The sequence below is a fragment of the Panthera pardus genome, unplaced genomic scaffold (genome assembly GCF_024362965.1).
Source record: "Panthera pardus isolate Hobbes unplaced genomic scaffold, ASM2436296v1 HiC_scaffold_3, whole genome shotgun sequence".
NCBI classification, from domain to species: Eukaryota; Metazoa; Chordata; class Mammalia; order Carnivora; family Felidae; genus Panthera; species Panthera pardus.
The window spans coordinates 9436110-9450975 of record NW_026526876.1 but is presented as its reverse complement, the minus strand read 5'-3'; the positions used below and the strand labels follow the sequence as shown (position 1 = coordinate 9450975).

Here is a 14866-nt window from a genome sequence, read left to right as displayed (position 1 = left end):
GGGAAGGATGAGCTTCAGATTACACTACAGCCTTGAGAGCGTCCCCGCCGGCAGGTGGCCCTGCCACGGTGTCCCCCCCTGTGCTCCCTCCTTGGCTAGCAGCTGCCTGGGGAGGGAGCACTCGGTATGAACACTGAGGCTGAAGGTGTGGCAGCTGGGGGCCACCAGCCAAGTACGTCCCTCGCAAGAGGGCCTCTGGAAGGGACAGGCGAGTGGTTCCTCTCCGTGGCCACACGGCTCCCTACGCTAGATCATGTTCCTCTGAAACGTACCGTCACAGAACCCTGTCCTTTCCCTTCAGAGGACTTACTTTGGCTGCAGCGACACCACTCGGGAGCATTATTTTTAAGGCGTGTCTCTCCCAGAGAACAATAGATTCTTTTGCCACCGTGTCTCCCAGGCAGGGCGTTGTGTTCCCTCAGTGAACGAGGGGCTGGTGATCCAGACTTTCCGAATGCCCTAGGAGCAGTCTGGCCACCCGGGGGTGACGCTGGGGAGGGCAGTGGAGCGGTACGCATCTGGGTGCACGGTGGATGTTTCTAGAATGGGCATCTTTGAACCTCCACAAGTCTTTGTGTGTCTTTCTCCTTTGTGACCTCCACCTGACCGGCCCCAGAGACTGGTTCCGGTCGTGAGGAGCCGCGGAGATGTGTGTGAGTCCCCGTCCCCGTCCCAGCTGTGAGCCTTTACACCTGACTCTACATATGCCTAACGTGTCCCCTTACTCTCTCCTCTCCTTCCCGCCAAACCCGCCCTTTGTTCTGTTTCCTCTGAGATGTTTCAGCCGGGACAAAGGCAGCCTCTCAGGGCCCGTAACTTCTTTCTGGAACGTACTAACATGGGGAGAAAAATAGAGCGTCGTGTTAGGCACGTGGCCTCTAGATTCAGATCCCAACTCCTTCACGTGCGAGTCTCTCTGAGACGCCTTTTCTCATCTGTAGAATGGAAATAGCACAATGGCAAAACCACAGTGCTATGAAGGGTAAGCAAAATGTCTGTGGCTCTGTACTCAAGGCACCTTAGCCTTAAAGGCTCTGAGAAGTCCTGCAGCAAAGCAACCTCGCTTTCCCCAAACGTATCGGACAACAGGTTGACGAAGGCCAAGTGCATCTGCGATCCTGGTGTTCCGCGGAGAGCAATTCGGGAAACCCTGCTCTAGAAGGTTAGGACGGACCTTCAGAACGACTGCAGATGGGATCCAGATGGGCCTGGTCTCCTGCAGAATTGTTCCGGGTTGATTTTGGAGGGTTATGCCTCTGGATTTCCTCGAGGGGTGCTGGAACTCGGTATGTGACATCACTGCTGCTCTCAGGGATGCGTGGATGGCATTCTGTGATGCTCCTCTCTTTAATTATTAAAGGACCATTTCTTGGGTAAAAATGGTCATGCTCGTAGAGGCATGGAAGTTTTTTTTTTTAAGTTTATTTGAGAGAGAGCAAATGTGAGCAGGGGAGGGGGGAGAGAAGGGGGAGAGAGAGGGGGAGAGGGAGGGAGAATCCGAAGCAGGCTCCGCGCACTGCCAGTGTGGAGCTCAGAGTGGGGCTTGGTCTCATGGACCGTGAGATCATGACCTGAGCCGACGAAATCAAGAGCCCGCTGCTTAACCCACCGAGCCACCCAGGCGCCCCGCAGGCACGGGCCGTTTCAAGCGGGGCGCACCGTGGGGGTGGAGGCCCACCCGTCCCACTCTTCGTTTTAGATTAGGAGGGACTAGGAGGTTCTTAGCTCCTTCTCCCAGCCTGGGCACGTGGAAGGAGGCGACAGAAAGGCTGCTGGCTGGAGGTCGGGGGTTAATCGGCCTGAGTCCAGATGGCAAGCAGCTGGCCGAGGCACAAACCAAGGACGGCTTCCTCCCCTTCCCGGCGATTGCAGAGATGAGAAGACAGGGCAGGAACTTGCCACAGATGGAAGAGAGACCGGAGGAATTTGGGAGGCGCCCAAGGGGCCCAGCTCGGAGATAGTGAGGGCGACACACTTTCTGCTCGGAGAGGACGTTCTTTACTCGAAGAGCAGGCACCGGGTCCGACCCGGGTAGCCTGGTGAGGCTCTGGCTGAGGCTTCTTGGCCACGACCTATCATACCCGTTCCCGTTTCTAAGACAACCAGAGAACCAAATAGGAAGAACGTGAATGGCGATAAGAAGTGGCTGTTGCAGGCTGGGCTGAGCCAGACGAGTTGAGCTCAAAGATCAGAAGTTTTGAGGCCAGTTCTAAATTTAGAGCCCGATTTTGGAGGGAGCCAAAATGCACTCTCTGTGCACAAAGTGTGTCAGGAGAATAGAAAATACAGATCCCAGGGAGCGACCGGTACAGAGGGGGGTGGGGAACCCCCTTTCAGCCAACGATGCTGAGAATGACATCAACCAGGCTCCTTCCCTTTTTTTTTTTTTAAAGTCAGTATCTTTTCAAAGTGAGAGCTTTGCAAGCCCTGTGTATCCCACCCCCTCTTGTCTCTTCCCTGCTGCTTTGAAAAAGTTTTATTTAAATTTTCTTACACATGTATTCATTTTTGAGAGAGAGAGAGAGAGAGCGAGTCGGGGAGGGGCAGAGAGAGAGAGGGAGACACAGAATCTGAAGCGGGCTCCAGGCTCCGAGCTGCCAGCACGGAAGGGTACCCTGTCACCCCCCGGGGCGGGCTCTTTCTGTTGACTCAAGCCGAGTCACCCCCTCATTGGACAGCGCACTGGACCGACAGCCATGCCAGGCTGGTGCCACGGGTCCCACACTGAGGTCAATGGAGCCCCGACTTCCCGGCTTCCCACCACGAACGCTCCCACTGCACTTGAATGCATTAGGGGTCGTGACACCTGGACCCCGGACCCCCCACCCTCCGCTTACAGTTTCACCCACGGGCCTCTCACCCTCTGCCTTTGCCGGTGGCTTTGCTAGGACATCCCGGAGCATTGACCTCTCGGAGTCACGATTTCCTCACCTGTTAAATGCCAAGTTGCAGGGTTAGGTGGGACCCACCCGATGTCTCCTGCATACACACCCGCCCCTCTCTTCCCTCCTGTGCTCTCCGGGTCAGATCAGAGAGCATCACTCCGGCAGTGTCCTCATTCACCGGCCCGCCAGTCTCCCAGTGTCCCCAGGGCACGGTCCTGGACAAGTCCTTCCGCTCCGGACCTTCTCGCAGCTTCCCACTGCCTACACACGGTCAAGTCCAGACAGCTTAGCCTGGCACTCAAGGTCATCCGCGGCCTAGCGTTTTTGCCTCATTCTCGTCAAGCGGCGACCTGAACGGTTACGCTCCAGGCTCCGTCGTGTGCGAAGCTTCTCCACGCTTCTGCACGTCTCACCTGCACCCCGCTGACCGCCCACAGCCTGCTTATTAGCGGTAGGACGTCGAGCAAGTTACTTAAACCCCACGTTGGCGTAAGATTGTTTCCAAAGACGACCAGAGCAATCCCTTCCATCCCGCGTGTCTTTTGCCACGTGACTTTGCCGCTCCTGGCCTGTCGACCGAATCCCTTCCCCTCGAACCCGGGCTGGCTCTGCGCCAGTCGCTGACCAGCGCTGTGAATGTGGCGGACGCGATGCCGTGTCACCCAGTGGAGCAGAGATGAGCTGTCCCCGCTGAGCCCTGAGTTCCTGACCCGCCGAATAAACAGTAAGATACAACGGTTGCTGTGCGAAGCCGTTACATTTCGGACGGGAGGGGACTGCTGTGCGGCAACAGGCAAGCGAAATCAGTCTCCTGACCCGCAAAATGGGGGCGTCGAGGGTTTCCCGCCTCACAGAGGGCAGGGAGGACTAAACAGGTCAGTCTGGGTAAAGCCCTTAGAACAGGGTCAGCGGGACGGAAGCGTTCAGTGAACATTAGCTCCTCGTAACCTGCAGTACCTTGCTTAGCTCTTTCTTGTCCGTCCCCAAGCCCCTCGGGCATATAGTAGGTGCCCAGCAAACACAGCCGAATATCGAATGTCCCCTCCTTCACGAAGCCAGCTCCGATCTCTTTCCACCGGAGGGAGATGACCCTCCCTCCCCAGCCTCCCGTGACGTAGATTACATTCGGCCCCAGCTCCGGCCACTGCTTTCCGACGGGGACCGTGAGCTCCTTGAAGGCAACGCCTTGCCCGTAATACACGCGCAATGAATACTTGTTGGATGAATGAAAAATGGGAACAATCCATCCGCCCTATCAGCCTACCTGGGCTTAATGGAACTCGAAAGGAGATCAATAAACAGGTGTTTGGGCGCCTCTGTGCTGCCTCGGGAGGAACCTCTCTCTGCTGCTTCTGTCTTCTGGTCCCACCCGTGTGACCTTTATCCTTTAGGGCAGGAGAGAAGGCAGCACAGGATTCTAGACGGAAGTCTCCCCATTTCCTGCCCTAATTGCTGGCTGACCTCCCAGGTGGCAGAAGAATGGGGTGTGATGTCACAGACCTGGGAAGAAACTGGCGGCCTCCCCAGGTCCCCTCCCGTTGTTGGCGGACGCCTGAATTTCCACCACTCGGTGGAAAAACAGTTGATTCCTAAACCATGATTCGATCACACATCAGTTTAATATCTCTAAGCCTTGCCTGGTCCACAGCGGCCGTCAAGTAGGGAAGAATGCTGGATTCCATCTGGCTCAGAGATCTTTAGCTTTAGAAATGACCTGACTAATCTTTTTTTATTTTTATTTCTTTGTTGTTAAAGACATTTTTTTAATGTTAATTTTTGAGAGAGAAAGAGAGAGAGAGAGAGAGAGACAGAGCACGAGTGGGGGAGGAGCAGAGAGAGAGGGAGACACAGAGTCAGACGCAGGCTCCAGGCCGTGGGCTGTCAGCACCGAGCCCGACGTGGGGCCCGAACTCACGAACCCCGAGATCATGACCTGAGCCGAAACCAAGAGTTGGATGCTTAACCGACTGAGCCACCCAGGCACCTCTGGATTTAGAATTTTAAACTGAGAATTTCTTAAACTTATACATAGTATTGGAACATTTCTGACAACTCAAATTTATTGATTTGAGTTTAATTTATTGGGTGAATAATGTAAATTTAAATGCTTGGAAAGATTTTGTCTTGTCACACCATTAAAGTACATAAGAGGAAACCGAACACAATAGATGTTTGCCTGCAATTTAAAATGTTTACGGGAGCCTAACTTGGTCACTGGAATCAAACGTTCAAACTCCTTTTAGAAGTGAGAGTTAAAATATGTTGGACATAAATAGAATGAGATTTGTAAGCCGGAGCTTAAGGAAGAGAGCTAGATGTTTTGAACTGTAATTTCAGTAAATTAAATACGAATTTTAAAAGTCAGCTAAACCTCTGAATCATCTTTGTCCAGAAAATGAGATTTACGGTAAAACCCGCCTGGCAGGATTATTAAGAGGATTACATTAGAGACACCAGGTTTAAAGGGTTTGGCATCATGACTGTTACACGGGGTGCATTTATTATGACATGCCACTGATTATTAGTACTATTAACTCTTTTTTTAAATGTGTATTTATTTGGGGGGGGGGGGGGCGGGAGGGGCAGAGAGAGGAGGAGACACAGAATCTGGAGCAGGCTCCAGGTTCCCAGCGCAGAGCCCGACGTGGGGCTTGAACTCACAAACTGTGGGATCATGACCTGAGCTGAAGTTAGAGGCTTAACGGACTGAGCCACTCATGCGCCCCTATTAACTCTTTCTTAAAGAGGAGTATAAAAATGTTCCGGGGGAAGAGAGATGTTCTGAGATACAGGATGTGAGGCAGAACATCGTGGTGTCAGGGATAAGAGTCCAGCAAATACCGTCATCCCTCAGTCCCTCTCTGGCTAGTAGGGCTCGCCCTCATCCTGTCCGGGTCTCCCCGAAATGTGGCCAAGTTCTCCAGCAGAGATGGCGTGTGGCCCATTATCATTACACCACCCGAGGTCCCCTTTGCAAGAGCCGGTGGGAGGCACATCTCTAGGCTCGCGCCCAGCCTGCAACCAGCCGCTGATGTTTGCTCCAGGCGCCGTTCTAGGCGGTAGAACGTTGCAGAGAACACAGACCACAGCCCTTGACCTCCCAGGGCTCCCATGCTAATAGGGGAGACACATACTATTCAGAATCGAAGAGGTTCCAAGAGGATACTTTGTGTAGAAACATCTACAGGGCAAGGGGATGGGAGAGCCAGGGGGTGGGGGGGGGACTGAAGTTCAAGAACGGGTAGTCATGGTCAACCCCCTAGAGGAGGAGCCATCTGAGCCAAGACTTGAAGGAGATGAGAGCGAATTGGACACACAGGGAACAGCCAACGCACCTTGGTGGTGCCTCGTGGCCTCCGTGAGGACTTTGTCTTTTGCTCTAAATGATGCCGGGATCCATTGGGATAGTTGGAGAAATTCATCAACTGTATATTAGATATTAACCCATATCGAATTCATGGGTGCAATAATTCCTATTTTTAGTGTATGTGCTGCCGTGGCAAGTACAAGGGGTGTCATAAATCCTAATAAACTGAAATAAAATTATCCAGTGTTACTGTTCTTAGAAAAACACGCTAAAGTATCTGGGCCCAAAGGGTCACGATGTCCGCAACCTGTTTTCAAGTGAGTAGGAAAAAAAAAGAAAAAGAAAACTACTTCTTTGTCATAATTATCTGCGGTAGGTCTAGGTAATACGTTACCTCAGACTTAGGGGCGTAAAAGAATATCACACGTATTTTATGAGGGATTCGCGGATCACCACTGTTCGTTTTTCACTTCGTTACTGTCTTACAAAGTTATTTTTGTCCTGGAACGTTAAGCGAGCTCTGATCACGCTCTAGCTACTGCGTTCAGAGTCGTGGAGATGCGAAGGTCAACACAGATCCTTCCGTGAAAGAATATACCTTTCATTCGTTTGATTCACCCCCCCCCAAACACTTAATGAGTACTTACTGTGTACCAGGCACGGCTGCCGACAATGCGCACACACCTCTGAATATGCCAAAACCTATTCCTGCTCTCGTGGAACTTAAATTACACTGTAGCTAGCTAAAAACCATGAACAAAGAGGAAAGTTAAGTAGTCATAGGTGGTATAAAAGAGTATATGGGATTTGGATAGTAGAGAGTGATGGGGTGGCTGCTTTAGACTGGCTGTCAGCCAAGAAAAGGCTGAGAAAGGGAGATCACGACAAAAGAAAAACAAAAAACCAAACCCCAATAATATGATTTCTGAGGATCCGAAATCTAGAGCAGCTTAACTGCGTGATTCTGGCCCCGGGTGTATCATGAAGTGTAGTCAAGATATTGACCAAGGCTACAGGCATCTGATGGCTCATCTGAGGTAGGAGGACCCACTTCCGAGATCTACTCACATGGTTATTGGTGGGGGAGGACTTTGTTCCCCGTGTAGACTTCTCCACCAGGGTCGCTTGAGTGTCCTTGTGACATGGCAGCTGGCTTCTCCACAGACTGAATGGAACCGAGAGAGAGAGAAAGGAGGAAACCACAGTGCTTTTTATGACCTACTCTTGGATGGCAGAAACCCTTACTCCCGCCATATTCCTTTCTTCCCAAGCTAGCTGGGAAGCCCAGCCCACACTCGAGGGGAAGGGAATTAGCTCCACCTCTTTGTAGAGCAGAGTATCAAAGCCTACTCTTTCCAAGTGCTATACAAGCTTTGTATCTATAATGATTATTAGAAGGAGTATTTTAAACTCTGCTGGTACCTCCCATGAGGAGGGGCACTGTGTGGACCATCCACTAACCAGTCCTCAGCTTGCTCTCTCTCTCTAAGAGGCAGAGGGGATCCTGGAGGGCATATGCAGGAAAAAATTGTGGGGAAGGAGAAAAGGATGGGCCAAAACTTGGCATAAATACCACCCTTACCCTCTGTCTTCATCACTCCTGCTGTGTCTCAAGAAGGAAGAGGCCACTAGGAGTTACCTTCACGTTTTCAGTGATTCCTTCCCCCAGCAGGGCTGGGGCAGCATGGGGAGGTGGGTGCTCACTGTCTCCAGCATCCCCTCTCTGGTGCCTCAGACCCACACTTGGAGGGGACTGCAGGCACTCAACATGCATGTGATGGCAACGATCCTGGAAGTTCTCACCCTTGCTATTTGTTGACGCGGCTGAATCTTCCCATCTGTGTGTTCACTCCTGACGCTCGCTCGTTAGTGAAGGACCACAGTGTTGATGGAAACAGGCATCCTGGTCCCAACCTCCTGGCTCCTCTGGAGCAGAGTGAAACAGAATGATGGCTCGTGAATTCATTCAATCACTGGAATCACAATGACAGAAAATATTCCAGACTTCCTACGTCCCAGGTACGTAATACGATGTACGTACATTAATTGATTTATGTCAATTATGGCATAGCATAATTGCATATGTCATAGCATAGCATAGCATAGGTTGTCATAGCAATCCTATGAGCTGCTTGCGAGGCTCTCCATTTTACAGATGGGGAAACAGAGGCACAGAGAGATTAAGAAACATGCTCGAGGTCATGGCGCTCAGAGTTTATGAGTCTGCATTTAAAACCACGATGCTAGATTGCCTCTTAAAAATTGCATCCTTTTAAAAAATTTTTTTAAATGTTTATTTTTGAAAGAGGTTCAGAATGCAAACAGGGGAGGGGCAGAGAGAGAGGGAGACACAGAATCCGAAGCAGGCTCCAGGCTCGGAGCTGTCAGCACAGAGCCCGACGTGGGGCTCGAACTCACGGACCGTGAGATCATGACCTGAGCCGAAGTCGGACACTTAACCGACTGAGCCACCCAGGCACCCCCAAAATTGCATCCTTAATGTTGTAAGTAATAAAAATTCAAGCAGGAGATGGAACTTAAATAGTATATAAATAATCGAGAGTTAAGATTTGGGAACCCAGAGATCCCAGGTAACGTGCAATGCTAAGCAGGCAGAAGCCTTCAAAATACTGAAGCCAAGAGTTTCCAACTGGATTCTGAAGAGCCCCAGGCTTCCTGAGGCGTCCCAGGATCTGCTGTCGGGAGCCGGGAAGATCTGTGGACCCTCCACACCCCGGTCCACCCACAACACCCCACTTGGATCTGTCGCATTATTGTTCCCCTGCAAGTCCTTGGGATTCTCTCTCCCTCTCTCTCTCTCTGCCCCTCCCCTGCTCCTGCTCTGTCTCTGTCTCAAAAATAAAAACATTAAAAAATTTTAAGTTAAAAACAATTATCCCTTAGTAACATGGTCTCCTACGGCCACTCGAGCCACCTTCTTTTTTTTTTTTTAAGTGTATTTATTTATTTAGACAGAGAGTGAGTGAGCGCTATGAGCAGGGGAGGGACAGAGAAAGGGGGAGAGAGAATCCCAAGCAGCCTCCGTGCTGTCAGCACAGAGCTCTATGTGGGCTGGATCTCATGGACCGTGAGCTCATGACCTGTCGGAGCCACCCGGGCCCCCCTGGGCCCCCTCCTTTCGTGCCCCATCCAGTTCATTCTACACACTCAGGAGGTAGAGCCATCTTTTCCGAGGCAAATCCGACCATGCTCTTCCCCAGCTTAAATCTGACATGCTGTGTAGACCACACACAGAAGTGCAGTCTGGCATGCGCTGAGACGAGTGTGAGCCGTCACCCTGGGCCGGGCGCCCTGCCTGCCATCAAATGGTGAGGACCCCGTGCCCACCTGACGAAGCTCGGATCTCACCAGACTTGCCTTCCCAGCACAGGACAGAGATGGTTTGTGAGTTCTGTTTTTGTTTTTCAGGTTAAAGACCTACTCCTTTTCTCCTTGCCCAAACCTCATTCCCCAGATCCTAGATTGGGTGCCAAACTGGGTTTCTGAGCCCTGTCACTCTAGAACAAAAAACAAGCAAACTTCTGCTCAGAGCGCAGTCTTTGGCCTCGTATTCTTTATTGTGTTTCTTTAATAAGACCCTCTACGTGCCCTTCAGGCTAGAATAAAACACAAGATCCTTGGAAAGACCTCCTCACCAGCCCCAGCGCGATCCCACCCTGCCTGTCTTCTGTCCTGGCTGTCTCTGGTCCAGCGACCCCAGCCCTTCCAGACCCAGGGTGTCCCCACGTTGTGTTAGGACAACCTTCTTCTCCTTGTTCCTCCTCCTCCTCACCGTCATGTGACTAACCACTGGTTTAATGTCTCTCCCAACAGACCATAAGCTCCAAGAGGTAGAACCCACATCAGTTGTTTCCCCATCTGTCCCCTTCACTTCTGTCTGGGATTGGCACATAGGAGGCACTCAATGTCACCACTGTTGATTGACAGAAGCCCAGGTGTGAGGGGGGAGGTGGGTGGGAGCAGGGATGCTGCCTGGGGTGGCTGTGAAGTGAATTATGGGGAGGGGAGGGGTGGCTTCCGGGGGTCCCTAACTCACAGTCCAGCCTCCTTCCTTGGATTCTGGATGGCACGTAATTGGGCATCTCATTCGTTGATCTCCAACTGTGTCCTGGGCCATTGTTTCACCAAATTCTGGGTTTTCTTCTGACTCTTCCTGGCCAGCTGGTCTTCCTTTTTGCTAATTTTCCATTACTCCTTGATACGAAAGCACTCCCGGTATCTCAAGATGCAGTAGCTCCCAATAGTTTAGCCCTTCCTAGAAAGGTTAAACAGAGTTCCTGCATGGAACCAGCAATTTGTCTCCAGGAACGTAACCCAGGAGAGATGGAAACCGATGTCCCCAGAAAACCTTGCACAAGAATGTTCCCAGCAGCACTATTCACAAAGCCAAAAAGGAGAAACAATCCCAATGTCTGTCAACTGTTGCTGGATATGAAAACGTGCTGTGTCTATACAATGGAATATCATTCATCCATAAAAAGGAGTTGATGTACCGACCCATCCTATAGCGTGGACGAACCTTGAACACATTATACTAAGTAAATGAAGCAAAAGGCAATAGAGTGACTCCACTAATACGAAAGGCCCAGAATAAGGCCCCCGGGTGGCTCCGTCGGTCGAGCATCCGACTCTTGATTTCAGCTCGGGTCTTCATCTCACGGTTCGTGAGATCCAGCCCCGTGCCAGGCTCTGCTGCTGACAGTGTGGAGCCTCCTTGGGATTCTCTCTCTCCCTCTCTCTCTCTGCCCCTCATCCACTCTCAAAATAAACATTTTCAGAAAATGCCAAGAATAGGAGATCCAGAGAGTAGATTAGTAGTTCCTGAGTGCTGGGGGTTTGAGAGAAAATGGGAAAGATTGCTGACGGCTCTGGAGGTTTTTTGGGGGGTGCAGTGATGAAGAGGTTCTGAAATTGTGTCGATGGCTCCACGACTGGAGCCACTGAAATGTGTACGTTCAGTGAATGAATTCTATGGTATAGGAATTCTTATCTCAATAAAACTGTTAATTAAAAGAAAAAAGTACTTCCTAGTCTTGTTAAGATTCTTGGGAGAATCTACCGAAAGGTAGGGAATTTCTCCTGCCCCCCCCCCCCCCCATCCCTCACTCATGAAAAATCCATACATGCGTGTATGTAAAAGTTTCATGAAATGTCAGGAGATTCCCAGACTGACTCAAGTCTATTCGTTGACCCCCCCCCCCCCAAGAAGGCAATAAGCCCCGGAGGAACCCCAAAGCTATCACTAGCACATAAATGGGAGGTCAGGTCCACATCTGAAAGGGTTCCTGCCCTCCGTGCCTCGTCTGGGCCTTTGACACCCCGCCTTGTCACAGTCCCTCTTGTTCTGAGGTCTTTTCTTGATTAGTGCGGAAGACAAAGTTTTAACACGGCTGCTAAGACCATCACCCCCTGGTGTAACTGCCATGTTACATGGCAAGGGGGAGATGATCTGGATGCGCTTAACCTAATATCATGAGCCCTTTACTTTTTTTTAATGTTTATTTTTGAGAGAGAGAGAGACAGACAGAATTCGAATTGACCGACTGAGCCACCGGGGTGCCCCTCACGAGTCCTATAAAAGCAGAGTTTCTCTGGTTGGGTTCAGAAGAGGAAGCCAGAGGGATGGAAAGCAGGACAATGACTCCGCTGCTGGCTCCAAAGATAGAGGACATGGCATAGGACAAGGAATGTGGGCAGCCTCTTGTCAGAGAGCCAGCAACCAGCAAGGAAATGTGGACCTCAGGCTCCCGGCTGCACAGTTATTCTGCCAATAACCCGAAAGGGCTCGGAAGTGGGTTGTTCCCTAGACTGTCCAGGAAAGAGCTTGGCCCAACCGACATTGTGACAACAGTCCTGAGGGCAGAACCCGGTGCGTCCTCGGACTCCTGGTCTACCTGTGAGATCATTAGTGCGTGTTGGTCTAAGGCTCCCGGCCTGTGCACAGATTGCTGGCTTTCGCTCCGTTGGCTGTTTCTGGATCCAGCCCATGGCCCTGTGCCCTCGATCACTCCTGGTCTACATGGGGAGCGGTCTCAGTGTCAAAATGTTAAATTTTCAAAGGGGGAGGGGCACCTGGGTGGCTGAGTCAGCGAAGCCTCCGACATCGGCTCAGGTCATGATCTCAAGGGTCATGAGTTTGAGCCCCACATCGGGCTCTGTGCTGACAGCTCAGAGTCTGGAGCCTGCTTTAGATTCTGTCTGTCTCTCTCTCAAAAGTAAATAAACATTAAAAAAAAAAAAAAGTTTCAAAGGGGGAAAGCACGTGGGAACATCAGGCCATTGGAGGGGAGTTTCCCAGGCCAGAGTCGGGGAGCTTGCTCAGGTACCTGAGTGATCCACCCACAGCTGGCTTGAAATAAGAAGGTTCCAGAGCCCCTCCAGCCCCCTCCCCCTTTTCCGGGTGGAAGGGCTAACAGGCTCCATGGGGATCGGGGTGTTGTAGCATTGAGAGGAAGTCTGTGAAGGTCTCCCCTCCTCTTGCCTCCCTTTACCCAGAAAACACGGGGAGCCCTGCTTCCTGCCTTGGCTGATGAGAACCACTCATTTCTGGAACCAATCCGTTCTTTCTGCTTTAACGAGCTGGTGTCTTTTCTGGTTGGGAGCGCTCTAATCAGGCCCTTTACTCCAGCTTTTCCTTGGAAGGTGATCTCATGCATCTGGGAGCCCAGCTCTCCCCTAATCGGGCAGGCCTTGGACTTCCTTCTGGGGGTCCAGGGCCCAGGGCAGCCGGTGCCGAGGGGCTGGGGGAGGGGGGAGGGCCTGTCCCCGGCTGCCCCAGGCGCTCTTCAGTGAGAGAGTCCTTGTGAGGATCCCTGGGCTTTTCTGCATGTGCTCTGCCCCTTTCTGTGGGCTTGGGAAGGAGTTTGCGGGTTTGTGGCTTTGCTCGTAATCAAGAAATCTGCCTAGACCCACAGAATTTCTTCTCCCCGGCTGGGGCTGGGCCCGTTTGGAAACCTGAAAAGTGCAGTAGTGTTGGAGTGATTTGTACACACATGTGCACACACGTGCGGGGGAGGTAAACCTGAGCGTGTTCAATTAAGCAGGAAACTGGACAGTCCAAAGATGAGGAGCAGGGGGGAGGGAGGGGAGGGGAAAGAAAGACGGGGAGGGAAGGGGAAATGGGAGGAGGAGAGAGAGGAGGGGAGAGGGGAGGGGAGAGGGAGGGAGGAGAGAGGGAGGGAGGAGAGAGGGAGGGAGGAGAGAGGGAGGGAGGAGAGAGGGAGGGAGGAGAGAGGGAGGGGGAATGGGAAAGGTAGGGGGGAGGGGAAGAGGAAGAGAGGGGAAGGGGGTTGGGGCAGGGCTGAGGGGGGTCCTAGGCCACCCAGGACCTGGGTTCAGTCCTTGCCAGCTGGTTGTCTCAACCCCCACCTCACAGACACAGGGTTTTGGGGGAACTGTGGGTCCCACACCCTCTCCCGCCTCCCCGGACACAGCCCAGGAGGCTCAGAGGTTCGGGGAAGTTGGGTTAGAGGCACGGCCTCTGCCCACAGACCCGTTCCGGGAGGGCCCTTGACGCCCATGTCCCTCCAGTAAGAGACTGGACCCTTTCCCTCCGAGCACCACCCCCAGAACTGGCCACCCTGGGTTTTCCAGATGGCCTCTCCCCCCGCCCCTCCCACGGAGAAGTCCCTTTGGCCGGGGCCACGTGACACGGAGGGGATGGCCGTGTGGGCGCTTGGGGCCCCGGGCAGCAGGAGCTCCCGGAGCCACTTTCCCTGGGTGTCTCTGGGGAGGGGGCCTGGGGGTCCCAGAGAGACTCCGTGGGAGGCCTGGGGGAGCAGAAGTGAAGCTCGGCAGTCGGCCCCCCTTCCCCGGGCCCCCCTCCTCCGGCTCCTGGGCTCGGTCCCTGGGCCAGGTGTGCGTGCTCGGCTCCCCCAGGCGGGATGCGGCTTCTGTCCGTCCTCACGGACTCCGGCTTGTGCGTGCGGATTCGGACTCACCCTCCCCGTCTCTTCCCCGGCTGCCTCCCGCTGTGGGCTCCGAGCCCCAGCGTCAGCTTTGTACAGGCCACTGACACCTGCCTGAGGTCAAATCCCTGTCCTGTAGCCCTTTACACACATCCGTGAGCATCCTCCGGGGGCTCTAGGCTCTGCTCGCACCCCGACTGGCACAGGCCGGATCCCCGGTACTGTTACTCACGCGGGAGGAGCCGGAAGGAGCCCAGGTCCTTGAAAGCGGCTCCCTGCACAGCAGCGGCCCTCAATCAACCGGAGCGGGCAACCGAATCACCTGGCGGGCTTATTAAACCCCCTCCGTGGCTGGGTCCCGCCCCCCGGAGTTGCTGATTTTCGGGTCTGGGGGCGGGGCCCGGGTATTTGCATTTCTAGTAAGTTCCCAGGTGCTGCTGGTTCTGCGGGTCTGGGGAGCACGCCTTGAGAACCACCTGGCCGATGCAGAGGGTGATTCCAAAGCCGGGGCTGGCCGGGGCCTCCCGCAGGACCCCAGCGGAGAGGAGGCTGCCGAAGTGTTGACAGTTGGGGATCCCAGCGTCCCCCCCATCACCTTGTTCAGTCCTGTTCTGCTACCCGCTTCGGAGGGGAAGCCATCGGTGTTCTGGCTTTCTGAGAGGCGCCAGGCTGAGCTGAGCACCTGCCCAGGGCAGGCAGACTGAATGTGAATGGCGACCTTGTCCCTGAGCAAGCGTGCTGTCCCG

General features: G+C 53.1%; 1 long non-coding RNA gene across 1 annotated transcript; it reads right to left on the bottom strand.

The window, feature by feature from the left end:
• Positions 1 to 2860: 2860 nt before the first annotated feature.
• Positions 2861 to 14426, bottom strand: LOC109246115 (uncharacterized). The gene is made up of 4 exons (XR_002071212.2): positions 14353 to 14426; positions 7996 to 8118; positions 7261 to 7357; positions 2861 to 2931 (listed from the first exon to the last, which is right to left on the bottom strand). It is a non-coding gene; the product is annotated as an uncharacterized LOC109246115 (long non-coding RNA).
• Positions 14427 to 14866: the final 440 nt, after the last annotated feature.